Source organism: Tachypleus tridentatus, chromosome 1 (assembly GCF_004210375.1).
Source record: "Tachypleus tridentatus isolate NWPU-2018 chromosome 1, ASM421037v1, whole genome shotgun sequence".
Lineage (NCBI taxonomy): Eukaryota > Metazoa > Arthropoda > Merostomata > Xiphosura > Limulidae > Tachypleus > Tachypleus tridentatus.
In genome coordinates this window covers 43,634,732-43,661,013 of record NC_134825.1, presented here as the reverse complement: position 1 = coordinate 43,661,013, position 26,282 = coordinate 43,634,732, and the positions used below count along the sequence as shown (strand labels likewise).

Below are 26,282 nucleotides of genomic sequence, written 5' to 3'. Positions count from 1 at the left end.
TGCAGTCTAAACTCAATTTGTGACACTTTCCACTGATTTTTGGTATTATCTCCCATTGGCAAATTAACCGTAAATAAAATGTGAATGACCATTTCTGCTGCCATTCAGAATATTATTTCTACAATCTGTAGACCTGACTTTTAGAATCAGGATCTTGAAGTGATCCATATAATCAAGTGATATTAAGCCTTATTCACTGATGGGCTTAGAGGTGGGGAGGAAGTGTTTGATAGTCAAAATTATGCTCCTTCACAGACCTACAGTTGGTTTTAAATCAGTATAATATGTTAGAAGAGAAGATCTTTTACAGTCATATTCAACATTTTGCACATTCTGTAAAGTGTCCCATTTCATTCAACAGTATGAGAAAAAACAATCCAAACACACAGTTAAGTGTAATCTTTTTACCACTTACATCTCTATTTCCATTTTTTTTCCTCTTTACTCTTTTATGTTTCCTTCAATTTTGTTGTTGATTTCTTGCATTTTTCCTTTACTGATCAGAAGCAGTATTCCTGAGTTTTTAGGCCCATTGATAAAGAATTTTGATTGTCTCAGGACATGCAATATTTTATGTATATGATTAAACAATATAATCAAAAAGTTATGGATTTGTATTATAGTTTTATAGATTGATCTCTCTTGAATCATGACTTTGATGACATAAAGATACATTCTCCGTGGAAGATTGATCAAAAGATTGTAGAGGTAGCTTGAGCTGTAGTTTAGCTTTGTAATTTTGTCTAGATATAAATTACTTTTTTGTAAAAGGTTATTTTGTAGATATAGTCAGACCTAAAAAATATAATTTAGTGCTTTAAATCTACTTATATATTTTTAGGACTTTCATCTTTACATCAAATCAAACATTAGTTTATAAATGATTTAATTTAATGTAACTTCTTGTCTAGCATATAAGTGGGTTTAACTTAAGATTTTTGACTGTATATTTTGAAGAACACAATGAATATAAGAATTATTTTAAAATACACAGTGCAATGTAGTCACAAATAATGTATGTTTAATAATACCCACCAGATGATACAAATATAAATACATTCCCTTGTGGCACAACAATATGTCTGTGGACTTACAATGCTAGAAACCAGGTTTCAATATTCATGCTGGGCAGAGCATGGATAGCCCATTGTGTAGCATTGTGCACAATTACAAACAAACAAGTATAAATACATTGAATTAAATTCAGTTTGGCTACCATTAATTTTATCTTTCCAAATTTTCACTTCATGTATTACATTGTTGGTAAATACAGGAATAGAAGACAAGTAAAGCAGCAATCTGGGTGAGAAAGGAAGCTATCACAGGCCATTCTTTTTAACAGTAGGGTAGTGTGAAATTCATAATTAAATAAAGTTGGCACCGATGCCATTTGTATGATTACCTCTCTGGTAATCCTAATTTATTGAATTAATGGTCATTTATTTAAAGAACAAATGGTAAATTAGGAATGTTTGCTGTAAGAATTTATGTAATACTCATTTCAGTGAAAACGTTTTTAGTTTTGCACTTTGTCTCTGAAGACTGATTAAAACTAAAATAGTTAACATGTTATTTGCTTCATAGCTCTAATCAGAAAATCCGTGAAATGAGATTTTTGGATAATTGTCTTGTTTTACACAGGATTTTAGTTTTTTTGCATTCTCTTGGTATTGTGAGAAATCAACTGATTAGTTTCATTTTACCAGTTACATGTTGGTACTTGAAACAAAACTGGCTGTTAATCTGTAAAATCCTCAAAGAATTCAGCAAAGTATTAAAGATGTCATTAATAATATAGGATTTTTCAAAATTATTTTTGAATTTGCTTATAAACATTGCATAATATATTTTTTATGTAAGGTATAATAAACTTTGTGGTAGTACTCTAAATATTGTTTTTTCATTTTCAGATTCTTTAACCAAGATACAGTTTAGAAAACTAAAGCAAAAAAAACAGAATGGTTGAGCTATGGATTATAGATTGTTTTTATTAACATTTTTCTTTAAATACTATAAATTAATAAAAATATGAAATAACCATTTTGAAAGACTTTACCTATGTCTGGGCATTTTATCATATGTGTTTTAATTTATTTTTCACAAGGTTAAATGGCTTCATTTATTAATGTAGATTTCTGGTGGAGCTGAATTTGTTGGAAGTCATCTAGTGGACAAACATTTGATGGAAAGCTACAGCACGACGATTGTTAATAGCTTTTTACTGGGAGAAAAAACATAGTTGAACATTGGATTGGACATAAGAACTCTGAAATTATAAACCATGATATTGTAAATCCATTATTTGTTGAAGGTAATAATAAGTTAGATGATATCTTTATATTGAGTTACATGTTAAATCAATCAGAAGGAATAGATATTATAATTAATTAGCTTATGGGAATAGTAAAAGCATGCATCTTATGTGAATATTTCCTACAACATTCAGAATTTTATGACTAAACAAACTTCACATTTCTTAATATCTGATATCGTGTCATTATTTGTTTAAAAACAATTTAAATATGATTATAATGTATAAAAGCTTAGTTTTCTAAACACAAGTTTATATTGAGCAGTGTTAATTATAATCATGCTGAAAAGGAAAAAAAAGGCTTGAAGAATTTAAATTTTTGTCATTGTTATTACTGTGGTATTTTGTAAGTTTTAACCTGAAAACGTTTTTTATTTTGTTATACACAAAAAAATAGAGCTCAGTTACATGGGATTTATACAAGCCCTGGAAAATCTTAAGTTCTGAAATTGCACTACTTTTTTTCATCTAAAGCTATCTCTACCTGATTTGTCCTCTAAACGTTGTTAAACTTTTGAACAGTGCATCTTTCTTTTATACTCATTTGATTTTTCCATCATTGCAGCAAAATGTGTTGATCTGTTACTACCTTCCACCAACTATACTGCACTACATGTAGCTCCATAACAGCAAATTCCACACTTCCTCAAATAGCACTATAGTGTTTAGAAGTGTGTTTACTACGTTCTTCATGCTTTTTCATGTGCAATTCTTTGCTGGCTTTAATTTCAAGTTTTCTTCATCAATTCTCGACAGAACTCGGAACCCTCCTGTGGTCTAACATGGCCTGTTTGTTGGCTTTAGCACAATCTCTCACCACCTGTTGTGGTTTTCTGGAGTGCGAAGCATTACTTGTGGGATGCATCTTCCATATTTTTCTTTCAGGGAACTTCTTAAACTCTGTTTCTTTGCAAAATTATCTTTGAAGGTCATTCTTAGTCATTTGAGTGCAGGGTCAATGCGGCAAGATTACATTCCTTCTTGCCCTTTCTAGCCTTTTGTTTTTCTCACCCTACTGTTGCTGCCCAGTCTTTGGCTGTTAGGGTTTCTCATGTACCTTCTTACTTTTGGGGCCCGGCATGGCTGAGCATGTTAAGGATGTGACTCGTAATCTGAGGGTCACGGGTTCGCATCCCCGTCGCGCCAAACATGCTCGCCCTCCCAGCCATGGGAGCGTTATAATGTGACGGTCAATCCCACTATTCGTTGGTAAAAGAGTAGCCCAAGAGTTGGCAGTGGGTGGTGATGACAAGCTGCCTTCCCTCTAGTCTTACACTGCTAAATTAGGGATGGCTAGCACAGATAGCCCTCTTGTAGCTTTGTGCGAAATTAAAAAAACAAACAAACCTTCTTACTTTCCCTGTCTTTTACCATACTCCAGACATTCCCTTCCTTATGATTGTTCTTCCCATTCCTCATTTACTTGTTTTTTAAGGGCTCTGTCAGAGGATCTTTGCCTTCAGTTTTCATTCCTTATCTCAATTTACTATCCCAATTTCTGTTCCTCATCATTGGGATCATTCCTTCTCCAGTTGTCTAGCAGAGTCAGTTCATGACCTTCCCTACAAAGGAGTTATCCAGTATGTAGTGCCAATTCTGTTGGGATTTTACTTTTCACCCCAATTCCCTTCCTCCTACCATGCCACATGATCTGTATGGTAGCTGAACTAATCTGGGTCTACATGTTTTTCTCAGATATATCCATTCAGGAATGGAGTGTTTGGGTGAATCACCATGGAACTTTGGGCAATTGATCTGAACATGAAAGTGATTTATATATCACTGTTTTTGAACTTCTGTCTGTACATTTATTTCTCTTCACTTTATGTTGCCTGGGGATGCGTCCTTCAGATATTTCTATAGTGGTGGCACGTATTGCCAACCAATTGGGCACCTGGTTCAGAAATCTATTATTTTAGATGTTGAATCTCTTTTCTTTTTTTTCTGGACCCACACACATAATATTTGCCTTATGGCATGTCATATGTGGGGTGCTTTCAATCTTGTCAGGAATTGTATTTTGTGCTCCAACCAAATACATCTCACAGAGTGGGTATTAGATCCCCTCATTTCTAGGGATCTTTACCATTGGTAAGATTCTCTGCATAGGGATACCATTATTACTAGCCTATATTTTGATCATCATTATCTCATCCACTGGCTTTGACAGTCAATACTTTCAACCTTGATTGGTTACAGAACTTTTTTTTTCATGAACTCATCAATCCAATTACATTGGGTAATTTACCTTGTACACTCCACTCCTTGTCTAGTCTACGTGTTTACTTTTTCTTGTCCCACTCAGCCTTGGTTTTCAAGGTTACAATGAGAGCTTCTCTCTTTCCCTTGTCTATTTTTCATTCCCTTCTTTGTAAACCTCGATCACATGCTCTACATTCAAACCTTCATGTCCTGCTTCTTTATGCCTGGCCTTCATCTTTTATTAGCTAATTCCATCCATCTATCTTCTATATAGGTGTACCTATGCAATTGGAACATATTCTGCCATGTCTACTAACAGGGAATTTTCTACTAACAGGCCTAATGTGGCTTGTTGGTGAAAATTTTCCACCTAGTTCTTTGGCTGTGAGGCTTCATTCTCCTTGCTTTCTAAATATCAGACATTCTTTATCCAATACCTTTCATTTTCCAATGCTTTAGGGTTTTTACTTTTCTTCTTCTCACCCTACTCATTTCCCTCCTTGGTGTTCTTCACTTCTGGATTGGTTCATTTTTGTGATCCAATATTCCCTTGATTTACCTCTGTTTGAACTAATTTCATAGGTTCTGTATTTTATCTTTTTTGTAAAACATATTTCTTTCTCTTACTCTGTGGTTGTCCAAGGTTGGATTTGTTTGCTTTTGACATTTCACATAACCTAACACCCTCCCTATGTTCAATTTTATCCAAATCATTCTTTTTTTCTCAATGACCTCAGCAGCTCAGTCGGGCTCTCTGACATTTTTTTTTATTTCCCTTCCTTTTATTTTCTGTCTTTAGCCTCGACCAGATTCAGACAGGCTTCTGTGTCTTAATATGGGTTCTTCATTCTTATGTAATCCATATTGCTCCATTCTAGGCTGCAAGTTCACAACTCTTGATCCACTTGCAATCCACCTCCAATCATGATATTTCAACTTCTACCCTTACCATTTGGTCTGCCTTACCAGTTTTCATTCATACTTTCTTTTTCTGCAGCCTTTATATACTTTTTATTACATGGATTCTGCTCTGTGTCAAGTTGTGCCTGACCAGATGTTCTTTAAAATACTTTGTACTGTCATGTTGACTCATTCATGCATTCTCTTCTATAGCCTTAGAGTGCTCACTGTTGAGATGGGGTGTTTTATCTCACAAGATTCCATGCAGGTGAATAACTTTGTGATTTTTGCTTCATAAATATGCTTGTTCTTAACTGTGTCACCCATAGATTTCACTGATCAAACAAAAAGATGTAGCTGCCCATCCCTATCATACCTCAATTGAATCAATAAATGTGGTTTGCATTTCAAAATAGTGTTTCTTAATCACCCATTGCACTGTCTGAAGACTCTACAATGCATTTTTAATTTCCCTTTTCTTCTAGGAAGTATTGGAGTCCTTAACCCCCATCAGTTTTAAGCCACTGGGTGGTCAACCATGGATGCACCCTTTGGAATGTGTTCCACACAAAGATGGCCATAACCATTCAGTGAAGAATAGAGTGGTGGGATTCTGCAGATATAGGTGATGATTACACCTAATTTGTAATAATCAATACAATGGAGTGAGATGTCAGAATGCAATTCACCCCTTTGATTGGAAGCCATCATCCTACTTTTTCATCAGTGTCAGTACTTTGCAGGCAGGTTTTGGATTTAGAGTGAATTAGTTGACATAAATACTTACACAGATTTCAGATTGTCTGTCGTCCTCCATTGATTTCCTAAGTTTGTGTTGTGGCTTGCAGTGGTGGTATGTGGGATTATTCCAGTTCTGTCCTTGGCTATACCTCATCCTTTTTTCTTACTAGGATGTTATTGTCATTTGGATTGTCCCAACCTGTTTCATAGCTGGGAGAGTTGATTGCATGTGATAGACATTGTTTCGATACTGGATGTCAAGTTTGTGAATTGACAGCTCAGAGTTAATCCTTGTGTGATACCCAGAAAATGAGTGATTCACATTTCCACAGTTCTTGAGTTTGAGGTGAAGATGGTGTGATTATCATCTTACCCTCATCAGATGTTGATACCCTAAAGGAAGTTTGATATGTAGTTGACTTACTAAGTACAGTCTGCTATGCCCTCTAGCCATTCAATACCCAGGGGTGCATGATTGTTTGCCAGCTTTTCTCATTGTGGGATTGAGTTAAGATATCTTTCTCTGGTTAGAATCACTTTCCTACCACATTTTTTCCCACTTGGATGTGCTCTTTTTATTTTCTGCCCCAATATCTTGTACATTCCACATATATGTGAAGAGTATACCTAATCAGAAGTGGTACATTTTCCTCTTCAGATCTTCCATTTTGATTCTTCTCTCTACAGGGGTATCATTTAGATGCTATCATGATTTTAGCTAATCTTATGAGTAGAGGGAAGTCATAATTTTTCTCTACTAAAAATGTATTTCTGATAGGTATTTTCTTTTCACACTTTCTACCCTTCCTTCCCACACTCTTCCTGTACTTCCATCTACTATCAGACTTCAAAGTTATAGTTTGGTAGAGGCACGTACAGGGAGTCACATACATTGGATGAGTATACTATACTCCTGTTGGTGGATATGTGATGCATGATGATTTATGAGAGATATGTTGGAATAACGTGATTCTGATAAGGGAGAGTGAGAGGTTTGTAGCATATAAAAAGTTTACGTATAGAGGGCAGCAATGAACATGAATAGCTAATCTTGTCAGTGGAGGTAATCACTTATCAGAAATAAGAAATACATTTTTAATATCAGAAAATTATAACTTCCCACACCTTTTACCATTCTTCTTATGTTATTCTTTATCCTGTTTGTTCCTTCTTTCCCAAGACATTCACTTCTTTGGATATTCCTATTTCCTTGCCTACCATTTCTCATTCAGTTCCAGATTGTATTTTTTTGTTCAGTTTATTATTTTTTTATTTGTCTCTTCTGGCTTTTTTGTGGTTCTTATTTTCTCACCTCTTTATTTTGTTAAATATCTCTCTTTCACCTGATATTTCTCCTTTTCCCCTTACTGGCTGGGTTCAACAACTTGTGCAACTAGCTTATTCTGACTTATCAGTGGTTTTTAAAATTTTTTTCACTTCAAATACAAATTGAACTAGAGATTATTCAACTTAGTATGTAGACAATTCCCAATACCTTGATTGTGCATTATTTGCATTACCTAGCTGTGTCTTTTTTGGTCAGGTATCATCTTCCGTTTGTGGTGATTCTTCGCATGTCTGTTTGCCCTTGACTGGTGTAAGTTTATTTTGTATCTATTTTTTTTTCCTTTCCTTTGCAGTTGATTTACACTGTATATTAGGATCATACCTGGTGGCAGGTATTGCCAGGTTTGCTGAATTTTTTATCTAAGCAACTCTGCATAAATTGTAATGCTTACTGTAGGGTTGGGGTGTTTGTGTAAGACCACCAACCACTTATTTGGTTGTGTATTTGTATTAATATATCATGTTTTGTTCTAACAATACACATGCATATATATATATATATATATTAAGAAGTGACATTCATGGACTTCATTAGTAAAGCAGATAGTGATTTTTGCCCATTCATTTAACCTGTGATTTTTATAGTCTAGGTCTTTTCACTTTTCAGAAAAGGAAGATGTAGAGCCCATTGCACTGTCTTCAGTGTTTTGTTCCTCCTGTACACTATTAATACAAGGTGCTTCCACTAGAAGTTTTCTGCCAGTTGGACTGTACATATTGTTCTCTTTATATATAATATGTACAAAATTTGGAACAAAAAATACCATGCAGGATGCTTGCACTGGATGTTTTCTGCCTGGATAGACCTCACTTGATGTAATCCAGTGCATACTAAGGTGCTTCCCATAGATGTTTTGTGCCTGGGCAGACTACACTTGGTTTATTCATATATGATTATTTGGCCCTAGCCATGTATTCTGTTCACTCCTGACTTATGTGTCTTTTATTATTCTTTGCTGGAAAAATAGCATACAAGTTCTAGAAGTAGTGCTATACCCCATGATGCCTTCTATTTTACTAGCAGCACACCTGTTTGTTTTTTTCATAGCAGCTGTTTTCTGCTTGTTTTGTTGTTGGTAAAAAGAGGTTGTACTATTTCAGAAGTTAACATTTAATAACACTAACAGTGGATTTTTGATAGATATTTACCTCCTCTCACCCACTTTCCATTGTGCTGCAATGGTAGAGGGAGCTACTTGTTCTAGTATAGGTAGCACAGTATGATTGGTTGAGAGTAGTCTCATGATATACACATGTTGCTGCAATGATGCTAAAATATAGCATGGCATAAAAGACTGATACATTGTTCAACATATTAGCAATGTTTGGAGGGCAAACCAAAGTTGAAATATCTGTGAGTGTTTGGAGATATGTACCTATTGGAAATACATTTTCAGTGTTGGAAAATTTTAACATCCCTGAACTTTGTAGATTTAGTAGCAAAATATTTAACTATGGAACTAATTTTTCTCCCATTTTAAATATTGTTATGAAAAGCTCTCTGAATAATGTAATGTATTCAGATAAAACCTTATGGAATGTATGCTTGCTATTCTGTTATTAACTACACTTTCATGCATGTTTCACATTGGTGTAGATGTAGCCTGCAACAAAGTCCTGATGTGAGCCTGAAAGTTTTGGATCTTCCAGGCATGTTGTAAGCACAAATAAGATAGGTGAATTAATACCTGTGAAAAAACAAAATTGTTTTATTATTTATTTAATCAAAGTATTACTGTAAAGTTAAAGTACTGTTACATAAGCAACCGGCCTCTGGAGTTAGTCAAAGATGAGTTGATCTAGATATTACTTGGAGATTGAAAAATTCTCTTTGATCAATGTGTTGCAGTGTTTGAAAAGTATATTTCCAGTTTTAGCCAATTTATTATTCAGAGACCACCAAATAATACAAGATAGTAATGAAAAAGATGTATTATCTTACTATAATGGCAGGATCCATGTAACCAAAACTCCTGCTCCATCTATTGAATGACATCACAAACAAAAATCAGCAAATATTTAACCTTTTTGGTACTTAAGTTTCAGACAATTAGAAAAATAACTGTGGTATGTACAACACACAATAAACAGAACACAATTTAAAATAAGAGTGTTTTTCTCACAACGAGAACGTGACTTACACTAGGAGTGTACATGTGGGTTTGATTATATTTTTCTTAGTATAATTTTCAAATATAGTGCTGAGAACTTGGAGTTCTTAACTTATTTTTCAATATATAAGAATATTATAGTTTATATGAGTAAAATTTATGAAAATCTTTATTTCTGTACATTGAATAATTTTAATATAATAAATTGCTTATGGCTAAAGAACACAATTTGAATACTATCCTCATACAATACTTCCTATATAAGATCCTTTTTTAGAAAATCGGCAAATTTTTTTCAATGAGCTATGAATAGTGTGATTAGTAAGTACTTATATAAAATTACATGTGACTTCTTATACACAGATTCACAGATTCTGCTTTCTTGCTAAGTTCAGATTGTCTTGTTTTCAGTCATACTCAAATCATCATTAACTACTATTGCAAGTTTTTCTACCAGTATCAGAATTTTTACAACTTTATAGGCTTTATGTCTACCTCTAATACTCAGGTATGTTATGTTGTCATTCCTTATTGATCGACATAACCAGAATTTTAGTTTTGTATTGTGTGCTGTTTTCTATAGCAGGTTTCATATTAATGTACACTCTCATTTGTGGAATATCTACACTTTTTATGTAGTGTTCATAAACAAAACTTTCTAAGACTTATTCACCTTCAGTTTCTGAAGAGCAGAGTTTGTTATATAACCCTAATTCTGAAGATCTTTCTTGTGGTCTGTTTTCTTCCTTTTTTTCTCAGATATGTTATGTTTTAAATCTTGAAGTAATTTCTATTATGTCTGAGAGTACAATTCATTTTTTGAATGTTTCATCACAACCCAGTTGTTAGTATGTCAGACCGTAGGACTAAGGTTTTATAATTTGCACTCCATTACCATCAGAATAAAATATTGTACTCCACACTTTTGATCTATGAGTCTGTTATAAGATTTATGGTCAAATTCCATTATTCACTGTGACAAGAGTAGTTCAAGAGTTACCAGTAAATGATATAGATTAGCTGTCTTCCATCTAATCTATTACTTCAAAATTATGAACAAGGCTAGAGCAGATAAACCTTAAGGAGTTTAGCAAAAAACCCATGAATTACAGAATAATTATGTATACCATCTTATTCTGATTTTCTAATCATTGCTGATGCCTTTAGTTGAATGTTAATAGCCTTTCTGCAGGGTTGGCTACTTGTATTCTTCTTACAGCTCAAGTTCTTGACTCTTAAGATATTTTTTTTTCTAGGGTAGGAGATTGTTTTCTATCTTCTCCTTTTGTCTATTGCTGCTACTTTGGTCTGCATGCTGTAAGTTTTTTAATTATAAGATTCTGTTCATCATGTTAACTAGTAGCTGCCCATTACTCTTGTTCTGATTTGTTTAATCAGGATCAGTTTTTTCGTTTCAGTCTGTCTTAGCAACAGATCTTATTGATTTAGTTTCTCTAACCACATAGCTCTTTTTGTTCCTTCGACACCTTAATCTCTTTATTGCACTTCATATGTTACAAAGTACTACTCCCACTCCATCTCTTCAGCTGACTTTGAAATTTCTTTCCTGCATCCATTGTCTTTGCAGAATTTCACCTACATTAGTCCACCATCCAGGAGAAGAAAAGCATGCCAGAAAATGTTAATTAGGATTTTAGCATTTCTATTGCTTCTGGTTTTCATTTCTTTCAAGATTACCAACATGTAATGTTCTTCCTCATGCCTTGCCTCCTTGTCTGTCTACTTCTCAGCCAGAGTCAACAGCTTTTACTCATTTATTTATGACTTCCAGATGACCAGAAGTTGATATATGCAAAGTAAGTTTTCTTTACCCACTCAAGAACATTTATTTCATTTCAGGCTAATTAATCATTAGGACTGTTGGTTTGTTTCTAAGTTTATCTATTGAACCCTTGGGTTTTGGATTATTTAGGTTTGATTGCTTCTTCACTGTGGCTTTAATGTCTTTTTCCTATAACTTTCTATCTAATCACTTTCAAATTCTGGGCCATTTATTGCACTTTTCCAAGCGTTTAATCTCATATCTATGTGGTTCGAATAATATTGGGAGATTGGAGATCAGTTATAGACATGTTTAGCTTAGCTACCCTGGAAATAGCTCATTTTAAAATGTAAAATATATTTCTTATGAAAGTTTCTTCACTACAGCCAATGGATAACAATAATTAGTATATAGTATGGAATTAAAGGAAAACAGGACAAAGGTATGTTTCATAACTTCATCATTTATTCACATTCATGGTTTTGCAAATAAAAGCATTATTAGGTACAGACTGAACTGTTTTGTAACAGGGTATATATATATATTTAAACGAAGAACCAGAAGTTACCTTGACTTTCACATACAGACAAGTGGAGTAAGAAGTAAGAAGTTTAAGTTAGTTTAGTGAGTTGGAACTTTTTCTGGATTTGTGTTTAGACATCTGTTTATTCCCAAAATTTCCAGACTATTTAGGTTTTTATCTCTTTCAGAGATATGTAAAACTTTGCATTTTTTTTTCTGGATCAAATTGGTGTTTGGTTTGAATAAAGTAAGATGCAAAGATTGAATCCACTTTCCTTAGTTTCAAGTTTCTAGAATGTTCTTTAATTTTCGTTTCTATGGAACGTCCTGTTTGACTTGTATATACACTATTGTAATCTTGACATGTAAATTGGTAAAAGTTTGGTATAAAAACTTTTTGGATCCTGTAGAGAAAATATGATTTATATTTCTTGAAACCTTTCAAACTCTTGACTAAAGCCATAGATTACTAACACTTCATTATAATAAAGAAATCCTCTCAGTTTTTAATTATCACCAAACACTAAATACCAACACATTGTCATTAATTTAATCAATTCCTGATTATCACTTCTTTTAAATGATTATTATCATTTTTCATATTTTAAAGATGTAGTATTTATACTTAATGAATCTTTTTCTCAGAGAAATCTTTCTCTGAGGCATATACTGTGTGTGCTTAAGCATACAAATTAATTACAGTATAACACACATTCCCTGGGTTGTTTTGTCTTAATGAATACTGTATTTTACAAATGAATGTTTATTACATAAAGACTTCATGAAGTTCTTTGGGAAAGAATTAAAAACTGAATTATGTGATGTTCAAGATAAAAAATCTGTGATTTGTTTTTGTTTATCAACACAATTACATCAAAATCTCATCTGTGCTATGAAAGATTTTGTATCTCATAAGTGTAATAGTAATGTGATGAGAGTGCTCAGTTCAGAAGTAATTTAAGGAATTTTGTCTTCAGTCAGTTGAAGTAAACCATATGTTGTAATTCTGATTTCTTTATTTTATCCAGTGGACCGAATTTATCATCTAGCTACACCTGCTTCTCCTCAACATTATGTTGAATCTGATAAAAACAATTAAAACCAACAATTTAGGTATAATGAATATGCTCAGTAAGTTAATTTTCTTTTCTGTTGTAAAGATTTAAAAACAAAATTTTGCTTATGAATAAAGCCTTGCAACTGATTCATCAGTTAGAAAATGAAGTTTTTTAAATATATTAAAAACACTGTAATACCAAAACAACTTATTTTACAAACGTCTCAAAATTGCTTCAAATTTCATCATCAGCATTAAAACCTCAAAATATTAGTTCACTCTATTTTAACTACAAAAACAATGTCAGCTATTGAGTGAGTAGTTTTCATATTTAGTTGGAAGTGTAGAATGAACAGATTTAAAGGGTAATAATATAATTGAATGTACAATGAAACTTACTGCATAAAAATGTTTAATAATGTTGTCCAGAGAGAAAACTATAAAGAAAAGCTTAAATATAAGTATAAATACTACATCTTTAAAATATGAAAAATGATAATAATCATTTAAATAAAGTGATAATCAGGAATTGATTAAATTAATGACAATGTGTTGGTATTTAGTGTTTGGTGATAATTAAAAACTGAGATGATTTCTTTATTATAATGAAGTGTTAGTAATCTCAGACAGTAATCTGTCAAGAGTTTTAAAGGTTTCAAGAAGTAGGAAATGGTGGTTATTCTCACTATGTAATCAGATACAATACTCAGGTGAATTAGTTAGCACACATCTGCTTCTTGCTGAAATTCCCATGTGCTTGTGTGCATGTATTTGAAGGTGATGTATAATTTTTTCAGTTTAGGTAGGCATACAGTTAATAGGGGTGGGTAAAGTATATTTGATTTTAAATACATTTTAACTCTAAAATGCTGACCTAAATACTAAACATTGTTTAATTCGTGGTTAATATGTCTTGATTACTTTTGAACTTAAAACTGTGTTTGCCCAAGATAGGAGTGATATGAAATATTGAATAGTTTGAGAATGTGTGGTTTTATTATAGATCCTGTTTTATTTGCTACAAACGTTTGTATAATAAAGTGTGAGAAAATAAGGGGATATCCTTATATAAATATAAATATAAAATAAATATCTTATGAATTTTTGAAAGTTCTGAGTGATGAGTCAGAACAGATATCATACTTTCTGTCTAGTAGATTTAGAACATTGTTACATTTGGATGAGCTTGGTATGGAACCATCAAAACGAACGTATAAGCCAGTAAGTGTTTTCTTATGGTAAATAAATGGGACAGAAATATTGTATATTTTGTTTACTTAGATGCCTAAAAATATAGTTTTTATTTCATCTTGTGTAAAATTTATACATAGCTATTGTGATTTTAGGTATTTTAAAAACTTCTTTGTGTGATCAGTGCTGTGAAAGAGTATAAAGGTATCACCAGTATATTTTCTATATAATACTGGTTTGTAATAAAGGGGGCAGTTATCCAGCTATTGACATTCATAATGACAAAGAAAAATGTTTATCTGGTCATAAATGTGACCATTGAAAACAAAGTGGTTGTCCTTAAGGGCCAATTTAACAAGTTGTTTGAATTTTGTTTAGTTAAAGTTAGAGTGCAGAGCATTTTTGGTTGGGAATAATTGTTAAATAATTATTTCCTCAAGTGGAATGTCAGTGAATAAGGATTTAATATCAAAGCTGGCTATAATAAATTGGGTTGCATTAGGAAACTTAAACGTCTTGAACAGGGGAGAAAAGGTGTCTTTAACAGTAAATTCATTCTCAGTTAGTGAGTTTTAATGCAGATATAACATAGTTAGCAAGTTTATAAGAGTGCAAACTGAGAGTAGGTAGAATGTGTATGAGGAATAAACTATTTCTAAATAAACCATACCTAAGACTAAATGGGAATCTGTAGGATGAAGCTTTGCAAACGTAGTATCACAGACGTGTTTACAATTTTTGAAATATCTTACAATCCACTGATGTTTCCCTCACACTTAAGAGTAAGATCAATTCAATCATTATTGAAGGGTTTAAACTTTTTTCTGTGATTTAAAATGCCTTCCATTAGATCTGTTTAACATGTTAACTACTGCAACTCTTGGCATCATCTGTGGCAAGTGCTGATGAGAGTTTTAGTTCAATACCTTTGTTTTTTGAACTTAAACTGTAGCAATAACAACAAATCTAAAACATTCAATGTTTACATTTTTATATTTGATGCACATGGCATTGTGAGCACACATAAACAAATGTCAAGCATGCACATGTACATATTTGGCAGTGAATATATTAAAATTATGACATGCGCATTTATCTGGCCATATAACAACAACATTTCAATTACTGACAATGATTTAAATAGAATAATGTATTTTTAAGGTGTTGAAGTTATATTAGGAGGACAAAGCCACATTCTCAAACTTAGTTTTGAAAAGACATCCTATATTTGGTGTACTATCTTTGTTAAAACTAGAAAAGGATTTAAAAGTTTTTTAGATAGATTAAAATGGAAAAGTAATTTGAGAAACTAAGTTTATGGGTAGATAGAGAAAAAATATACACCTTTTGAGAGATCATTCTGACATTGATCACTTAAGGTAGCTAAAATTAAAATTAATGTTATCATGATTTTTGCCAAGAGGTTTTATCACGGAAAGTAGCTTGTTAAACTTGACATCAGGTTGGGGAGATTATGATATTTGATCCACACAGTTTTCTTCTTAAGTTCAAGACTGGTTGTAGTATGTTGGTTTGCTAGCTGTTTTATCCCAATGATATTTGTCTTCAATTTTTTTACAGTTATGTTTATTATAGACAGGAATGGTAATCAAAAGAGTCTTGAAGATTTGTATTGTTTGTCTTGAAGCTCAGTAATTTTGGAATAACTTCTAGTTCATACATGTTTAAAATTGAATATCAATCAAGATCTCCCTAAGTTTGAGACCAAGCCTTTCAAGAGTACAATACAGATGTAACATGCAATATCTGTATTGCTGTGTCAGAATATTTGTAACTGATTTATCAAATTCAGGAGAAAGTTTTTTTAATGAGTATTAAAAACACGGCAATACTGAAAAACATCTGGTATTTTGGAATTGCTTCTAATTCCATCATCAGCATTAAAATCTCAAAAAATAGTTGACAAGTACAAATAAAAACAAAACCTGTTTAGTTATTGAGCGAGTAGTTTTCATATTCAATCAGAACTTTAGAAAGAACAGTTTCAAACAGTAACAATATAATACAATGTAACATAAAGCTGCTTAATAATATTGTTAAGAGAGAATGTTATAAAGAAAGGCTTAAATGTAAGTATAAACACTGCATTTTTAAAATAATAATCAAATAAGAAAATGAACCTATAATTACAAGTGTTGAGTATTAGGATTCTCAGTGTCAAAGTACAAACCTCTGTTTATAATTGATATTCTAAATAATAGAAGTATTAATTGGTGTAATGATCTCATTTGGCAAATACTACAAAATTACAACTTATTTTCACCTTAAACTTGTAAAACCAAGAGAAATGTGATTTTGTAATTTTCTTCAATAAAAGTTTCTACATTCTATTCTTTACTTCTTAAACTTTTATTTTGAACTTTTGAGTGTTAAATTAACACTATCACTGCATACTGATGCGATTATAAGTCATTCATTAATTTTAGGCACAGCAAAGAAAGTAGTAACTGGACTGCTAGTAGCCTCTACATCAGAAGTTTATGGTAATCCTGAGATTCATCCTCAGTCAAAATATTACTGGGGACATGTCAATCCAATTGGTCCAAGAGGTTGTTATGATGAAGGAAAACGTGCGGCTGAGACCCTCTGTTATGCTTATGCAAGAAAGGTATTGGTTTCATTGGTCATATTTTCTCATTTTTGATAACCATGTTTTTGAATCTATAATTGTTGAAGATGTTCCATGCAGCTTGTGTCAGTATATCAGTTTATTGTATGTTATTTATTTTATTATGAAATAGATTTTTGTTTTTCTTTTTGCTGTAAGTGAAATATTCAGTGTTAGGATTAGGTTTTTTTCTGATATAAATGTCATTAACATAAGTTGTTTATAAATCAATGTAAAAAATCCAAATTGTTAAACCTAAGTTTATTTTTATCTTTAATTGTAATTTTCATTTGGGAAGTTTTGTACAAAATAAAACATTTTTAATATGCAAAACATATGGAATCGTGTGGTTTGGTACATGTTTGTTACTTATTTTTAACACAAATAGTTTGAAAGCAATGAATGTTTGAAGTTACTTGTGCCACAAATTCTGTATAAAATTCAATTAATAAATCATAAGTATATCATCTTAAAGTTAGGACCACAATTCTATCTTGCATTCTATTTGTTTTAGATCTCTTGTTCTTCTTTATATGGATTGTAATTTTTTTTGTTTAATAATTACATCAGAAACATGTTTATGATAAAATGCAATTCAACAATTTAACTGTATCGTGATTTAAGTTTTTGTTTTGTATTCTGTATAATAGAAATAAAGCAATTTTCTGGGTCCCATGCTTGATTATTTTGTTGATGTAATTACTTTGGCTGGAAATTTAAATGCAGTGAAGCCATACAGTGGATTTTTCTCCGACTTCTCAGGCACTTCTTTGAAACAGCTATACATAATTTCTAAAAGAAGTAAACTTTTGCAAATAATATCGATTTGTATAAGTTTAAACAGTGTGCCAGATAATGTAATATTTTAACAATGTGTACTGGATTGTGATATCATAAGGCCTGCAGTTTTACTTGTTGTTATTGAAGTGTTTCTTGGAGAAAATAAAGGTCAAGTAATACGACTGTGAAAGTTAATATATAAAAATTGACTTTAATGTTAATTACAAATATCTCATCATATAGCACTGCTGATTTTGTGATATTACTGAAATAACATGGAAACATGATGTATCGAGGGTCATAAAATATGTGTGGGTTGTAAGACAAAGATCTTAAGAAGCCTAGTTTTCAGGCATAATATTGTTATGTAACATAATGGTTTTATATCCTTATTAGTCATATATTTGCTAAGAAATCAGTTGTAGTGCTCTATATTTGAAGTGTTTGTGTTTCAATTAAATTTTATGAATGCAAATGAAGAAATGACAATAAGCTGTGTGTATTAGAAATTCATAAATGCTTTTTAGACTCATAACAATTTATAAAACTAAATTAAGAAGACTGTCAAATTTTTCTCATGTTAAAATATTTATTTTAGCGGTTTTTTTTACTCCTTTGCTAGAGTCTTTGTCAAATATTATGCAACTGTTACAATCAACAACAATGAAACAGCTTTAAATTACTATCTTAGAAAGAGAACAAAACTTATCCTCCATGTGTTAGTAAAACAAAACTTAATCTTTTACAGTTCTGATATCTTCTCTACAAATAAGTGGACTAAACTGTTCTTTTTATAAGTTAGGACTTTAAACTTGCTTTATTTTTGTTGTATACATGTAACAAAATAAAAAGTATAACAATTAGTAATAAACTAATAAATACAGATGCATTCATCACTTTAATTTAACAAAATGAAGATAATCTAGGGAATAACTATTTAGAAGAGTTTCTAAGAGTTTGGTTTAGCCCTAAATGAGGTGTACAATTGATTTTAATTTACAGTTATTTCCTTGATCATCATCTTTGAAGCTAACATCTAGTTTTATTATCATCTTTACTGATCCGGACAACGTAAGACTTACTTTCATGTTAACATATTTGTCTTTGTAATATTCCTTTATAGATGTATTCTTGACCAAACATGTATCGAACACAGTTGGTAACTTTTTTTTTATTGTATCACTCTCATCTTTGTTTTCTTACTTGTAGTAGATTTTCTGGGTGTTGATTATTTTGAATCTTACCACATGATATTAAATTTATTCATAAAACAGTTCATTTTTTTTTCTTCAAAGCCAGAGGTGTAAGAGAATAATAATTTTTTTCCTCCTTTTTAAAATCTGCATTTTGATGGTCATTTGTTAATATTGTGAGTTAAAACAAATACTAAATTACTTTTATTAAGTACCTTGAACTAAACTAATTTAGTTGGTGAATTCGTTTCTTTCCTTGTTTAATTCTACAGGGTGTTCGGAAAGTCATTGTGCACTTATATATTTATTAACAGACATGTTTCAATATAGAATACAAAAGGTAAATATGATAAATATTATAAACAATGTTGAAAGTGACCTCTGTTGGCATCAATACAGGCCTGGATCCTTCTTATTTTGTTTCTAAACACCGCTATCAGTTGCTGGCTTGAAATAGACTGAATACAATATGATTACAAAACTGCACAGTTACTTTCCAAACACCCTGTAGAATTGGACCCAACCAATTTTTAAAACCTAGTCTTCTAAATCTTTATGCACTTAATTATTTGTACATTCAGGATTTTGTTGGCAACAGAGTGCTTAATAGTGAGGGCCATACAGACAAACATAAAGAAATATACCATCAGTATTGCAGTAATTTTGATGAATTTTCTATGTATTTTACTTAGCAAATGAGTGATTTTTTGATAAGTTCCTTATATTGAGTATAAGTGAAGTTACAGAACTGTTAAATAGGATGAAATATATGAGGATTCCACCAGCAGTGAATGGTATAAAAACAAGTTGCTTATTTGAAGATTAAAAAAAGTAAAAAAGTTAAAATTTCCCTTTAGTTGACATACAGAAAAGGAATATTTTTATATCTGTATGTTGCCTGAAGTGTCAACTTACAATATAATATGACTCACGTAATCTACGTACCCATCTTAGTGGTTTAGTAGTATGGTTATGGGCTTATAAAGAGAAAAATCAAGTTTTCATACCTATAGTAGGCACAGCACTGATATTCCATTGTGTAGCTTTTTGCTTAACTGCAATGAAAGAAGAAAAGAAACAAAAGTAATATATGTATTAGCAATGAACAATATTAAGTTCAAAGTTTAAGATATGTAGTAAGAAACAGTTTAAACAGTATGTAAGACACATATAAAATAAAGAGTACCATTTTACATGTTGTTTTACTTTGACAGAATATTTAGTTTCTTCATCTGTAAAATATTTCTATTTATTAGATTTTTTGAAAGCAAAATGTATTATAGGTTTAATTTTTGCTTTAAACACAGGAAAAAGTTGGTATAAGAGTGGCTCAGGTCTTTAACACCTATGGCTCTTGAATGCACATTAATGGTGGATATGTAGTCAACAATTTTATTATTCAAGCCTTACAAAATATTCCAATAATGGTATGTTGTGGTGATCAAGTGATCAAATTTGTATATATATATGTATATATTAGTGACATTACTACTTAAAATTAATCACACAGGTACATAATTAACTTTTATTTGTGCTACAGAATATCTTGTCCAAATACCAATGATTTTATATGAATACATCACCAAATATTCTATTAATAAAATAATTTATGTTTATTTTCCTGCAGACTTTTGAGAGATTATTAGCACCAATATGAGAAAATGTATGATATGATATGATATGATATGATATGTATGAAAATAGTATGAGAAAATGAGGTATAGACATAAAAAGAGGTGAAAACTGCTGTTCAGTCTTTAAGACATGGTGGTTTACTGATGATCTGTTTTTTTTACTTAGATTTGTGGATCCATAATGAAAGAAAAACGATTCACTGCCCACTGACCCAATCCACCATGGGACCCTATAAGAGGATACAGATGCAATGCCAGGATTCCAAAAGCACTATATCCAAACACCAGCATCCACAACACCCATTAGAATGTATTAGAAAATGTATGATAGTTGTATCATATTCATAGTAACTAATGACTTTGTAAGCTTTGATGAATTTTTTTCTCGTGTTAATAGGCGTAATTATGAAGAAGCAAAAAAGTAAAGAGATATCAGTGTTAATCTTGTCACTCAGAATGACTGGTATGGGTATTAACACTTTCATTGATAAGGTGAGAACGACATTTTGACTTTCCTAGGTCATCTTAATGTTGTTCTCTCCTTATTAATAAAATGTTAATACCCATATCAGCCATTCTGAGATACATTTTTATTTCAAGTGTGTTTCTTGTCATCAAGAATTACTTCACCACAGTGTTAATCTTGTTTCTTAAACATTTATAGTTTCTAGAGTATATTATACATCATCTACTCTGATATACAAAAAGTAGTATTGAAATAAATTAAGTATATTTTAGCCAAAGTATTTATGATGTTACCACATACTTGAGCAACTTTCATAATAGAAAAAAGAAATAATAAGAATGTTTTCCTTCAGATTTATGGCTCAGGAAAACAGACTCGAGCCTTTCAGTATATCTCTGATCTTGTGGAAGGACTTGTTGCATTAATGAATGGAAATTATTCACAACCTGTCAATTTAGGAAATCTTGATGAATATACTGTTGAAGAAGTTTCTACTCAGGGTCAACTGAGTACTAGTGTTGGACATTCTAATGGGTGTTGTGGATGCTGGTGATTGGATATAGTGCTTTTGGAATCCTGGCATTGCATCTGTATGCTCTTATAGGGTCCCATTGTGGATTGGGTTAGTGGGCAGTGAATCGTTTTTCTTTCATTATGGATCCTCAAATCTAAGTAAAAAAACAGATCATCAGTAAACCACCATGTCTTAAAGACTGAACAGCAGTTTTCACCTCTTTTTATGTCTATACCTCATTTTCTCATACTAACTGTTGCCACTACTTGGAAACATGGAAGACAGATTGTATTACAACATTTGCAGGAATAATCTCTTTGTGTGTGTGTGTAGTATCATCAGAGTAACATAAGTTGATTATTTTGCCAGATGATGAAGAGTTGTCCATTTGTTAAAAACTCTGATGCTGACATAGTGAAGCTGTGTTATACATGGAGGGTGTTGGTATACATGACTATGATAGTAAATTTGTTTCATTGTTTGCTATAATAGTGTGTGTGTGTTAATATAACTGCAGCTGAAAGCATGATGCATGATCCAGTTCTTTTGGCTTGTGATGAAAATGGCTTGCTTCTGCTCAATTTTGTATTTAAGTACAAAAATAATAAAGTTATAACTTATAATCTCATAGATGGCAGTACAGTAACATGGTATATTTAGAGTTATATAGGGATGTTTATGAAAGAAATGTTAGTTATTATTGATTACTGTATGTGCATCACTATCAGTTTGTCATGAAGAAAAACATGATGTGCATAATGATTTGAGAGAATGTGTTCTGTTTTTAGGACTGAAATATTTGTGTGTGATGTTTCATATAAATTGGAAGTAATTGTAGGACCTATACCACACCAAGTGAAAAACAGGATGCAATAAGTGTTCCATTGGTGGTAATGGTGAGATATATTTAATCTGGTATATTTAAAATAAAATACTGGTAGGCTTGTTACTAATCTAAGCAAAACAAAACCATAAATTACTGACTTATTTTAGACAAACATAAGACAATGTACTAGAGTTTTGAATTAGAATATGTGATATTTGGTGATATTGAACTGTTCATGAGTTTACAGATTTTACTTGGTTTTCTTCAACATTCATTTTTTTTATTCATGAAACTTTCAAAATTTCATTATAGGTTTCTGTAATTAGTGAATAGCTTGAGTAAAGTATCCTTGTTGCACCAAACATGCTCGCCTTTTCAGCCATGGGGGTGTTATAATATGATGGTCAATCCCACTATTTGTTGGTAAAAGAGTAGCCCAAGAGTTGGCAGTGGGTGGTAATGACTCTCTGTCATCCCTCTAGTCTTACACTGCTAAATTAGGGAAGGCTAGCGCAGATAGCCCTCGAGTAGTTTTGTGTGAAATTAAAAAACAAACAAACAAACAAGAAGCTTGAGTAAACTGGGTGTGCAAAGTAAAGAACCATATTATTCTTTTCCTTAGACAAACTCAGATTGTTAGAAAAGCTAATATGGTTATGTCTGTTTTTCTTTGTATGTAGCTAAGTTGCTAACAAAGTCATTTATTAGTTGTTGCGAATCCCATGTATTGATCATTTGTAGAGATAGGATTCCAGAAACCCTCACTTTTCTTTCTCCAGATAGAACTTGTCACATCACGTGGGTGAAGTAACACTTTGGGAAATTCTGGTAAAAGAGAAGCTTTATTATAATTCTTGCTTTATTTCATAGATTTTGCTTTCAGATTGCTTTTTTAAGGTTCATCTTTTAGGCCTCTCTTGCCACCATAAAAAGCCAACCTAAGGATGGAAAAACTTTTTGTACTCTGTTTCCCGCAGAGATTCATGTATTATAATTATTGATTTTTCAAGCTTGTTTGTTTATTGAATTTTATACACAGCTACTGCATTAGATGTCTAATTATGAAGTGATAGACTAGAGGTAAGGCAGCTAGTCACCACCAACCACTGCCAGCTTTCAGACTACCCTTTACCAAAAAATAATGGGATTTACCATTACATTTTAACATCCCCATGACTAAAAGTGTAAGCATATTTGGTGTTGGGATTTGAACCTGTAAACCTTAAACACCATGACAGGCCAAACTCTTTTGGTGTGTGTTGGTCAAAACATACATGTTGAAAGATTTTCAGGAAGTTATATTTAAAATTTCATTTAATAACTTTATTTCAATGCATGTCAATACATTTGACATATCAACATGGTTTATAATTCGTATTTCAATATATAAGTTTTAACTTCTGAATTTCAAAAAGAAATACTTAAATAACTTCACTTCTTTGTATCATATGACTCTTCTTTCGTTCTAAGTTGTCCAGTTTTTGGTTTTATTTCTACCCCTAAATGATTTCCTGATCTTATGATAGATTACACATTTACAGTGTAGATATTCATAAGCCATAAATATAAATTTATATTCTCCAAGCTTCTTGCTTTTACTGAGATGCAAACTAGAATATCAAACATACATACAGTGTCCTTCTATTATATCCTGTATTCAAAAAATGTCTGCAATTCTCTCCGATATTCCTATTGGTAATTTATATAATGAACGGAAAGAGCAAATTGTACAGTACATAAATCATATATCATCTGTTTTTTATAGCCATAAAGATAAACAGTTTGCTGTTTAACCTCTGTCACTTTGGACCAAAGACACTGATTGAAGAAACAATGAAATTGTTTTAACCAATTTATATGTTAGGTGGAAAACGAAGTGAATTACAGTGGTTTTTGTAGCAACTTAATCTGGTGAATATGTTTTTTGTTTTCTAAATTGCATACTGGAAAGTTATATGAATTTTTGTGGGGGCAACAAACACAGTAGAAAAAAAAATTCCTGGGATTTTCTTGGGAACAATGTTTAGACTTGTCAACTGGTTCCATGAAACTAAAGATTGGCTAAAAACAATCCTTTAACTAGAATAATCAAGGATAATTCAGAACTTTAATAACATTCTAATTTTTAAGCATACTTGAATGCCAGGTTGTTCTTATTGTTCACACTGACCACACTCCATGTTGAACTGAAACATCTTTAGTAGAGATCTGTGTCAACCAAATATATGTTCCCTTAAAACAAGTAACTTTTACTGTATGATCATTTTAAATATGGATTTTTAAAAGGTCTTTATAAATAAAATTTATTATAATATTGCACTCAGTGCTTTTAAGGTTTCCTTATTTTGTTGTGCTCGTTTCTTTGACTGAAAAGAGGGTATTTGGTGTGATGCTAATACAAAGAATCAGAGGTTTTACCCACACTAGGTTGGAATTGGTAGTACTACATGGCATGAAGCACATATCTGGTACTCTTCAGTTTATTCAAGAGCATAAATTGTAACAGAAAATTAAAACACTTGATTTTCTTTAATTGATTAGTGAATTCTTGTAAATTTGTTTAAGTGTTGAAGAGTGAAAATTAGATTAACCTGGCATCTCCTAGTCTAATCCTTTGGTTTCTGACTGCCCGGCAACCTCCAATCAAAAGGACTTATTAGCAAACAGCCACTGATAAAATCCTAGCCAGAATCCTAGATGTATTATACAACTATACATTTAAACAAAATGTGCTTATGATTAGAAATAAAGAAAACTGGGATTTTTTGTCATAGTTCTAAGGGCATTTGTATTTGTTTTAGTTACAATATTTTAGCTAAACCTGCTGAACTATAGATATATCATAAACTTCACTTGTTTAGCTTATTTCTATTTATCACTTAATATATATGGTGCTTTGGTCAATGCAGCATCCAAAAAGCTAAATAGGTAGAAAAAAATTTGAAAAATTGTCTTTTATCTAAAGTGTAATTTCTTTGACTCTTAAACACTTCATCAATGGGAATTACAATTTCGTGTTTTGTTGATTAAAATATTTTTATTTTTATTAGGTTAGTAACTCTTAGAAATCAGTTGTTAATATACAGTCACAGTTCTGTTTTTGTACGTTCAGTCTTATTTTTGAGATTATTTTTGATGAGGGTTATTTCTTTCCTTATGCACTGAGAGCTGGATGAGGCTTAGATAATAACCAATTGAAATAATGAAATTATTTTGTTTCTAGGTGACAGTACAAGAAGGTTTAAGAAAGACTGTAGAATGTTTTAGAGAAGAAGTTGAAATGCCAAAAAATTAAAAACACCTATGACTAGTGCACATGGTCAAGGAAGTATGTAGTGAGTAATAAGAGAAATAACAAACATTAGTTGATTTAAATGGAATTAATACTCATAAATCTTAATTTGTTCTATAAGTTAATGTATGTAATCAATTGGATACAAATTGCTGTTTCTGTTTTTATAGTTTTTTGGTGAATCAGTGGTGTACAGAGGGATTATTTTTTAACTTGAATATATTTTAAAATTGTGTGTAAATCACAAATGTTTTTTTATGGTAAAATTAAAAATTGTTTTAATTTGAGGATTTTTGTTGTTCTTTGCAAAGTGAGAAATAAAGTTTATAACTAACCATGATTTGGTTGTGTGTTTGATAGGTATGATATGTTTTTTCATACACTGAGACACAGACGTACAGACACAAACATACATAGATGTGGCACAAAAGTTGCTATAGTACAATTTAGTACTATATGGTTGGTAAAAACGAAAATGTTATAAGAAGACCCAAACTAATTTAATTGTTATTTGTTTCAGAGAAAGACATAAGAAATTAAACAATGTTCTAAATGAAACAACTGTGTAGTTGAGTATTGTTTCTTGGCACTTGTGTATAAGGTTATGTTAAAACAACAAATAAGAAAGATAATGAATTATTTAATAGAAACAAAGGTCCAAAGAATATTTGTGTGAGAAAGTGGAGGAACTTCCTTTAAGTATTATGCAGAAATAGTAACTCCCCACACAGGTCACATGAATTGGTTAAAAGTGTAAGTATGACACTGTTATATACTGCAGTT

At 31.6% G+C, this 26,282-nt stretch overlaps 1 pseudogene; it reads left to right on the top strand.

Moving 5' to 3' along the window:
• The window catches only part of LOC143232390 (UDP-glucuronic acid decarboxylase 1-like), a 37,168-nt pseudogene extending 11,329 nt beyond the window's left edge, over positions 1 to 25,839 (top strand).
• The last annotated feature ends 443 nt before the right edge of the window (positions 25,840 to 26,282 follow it).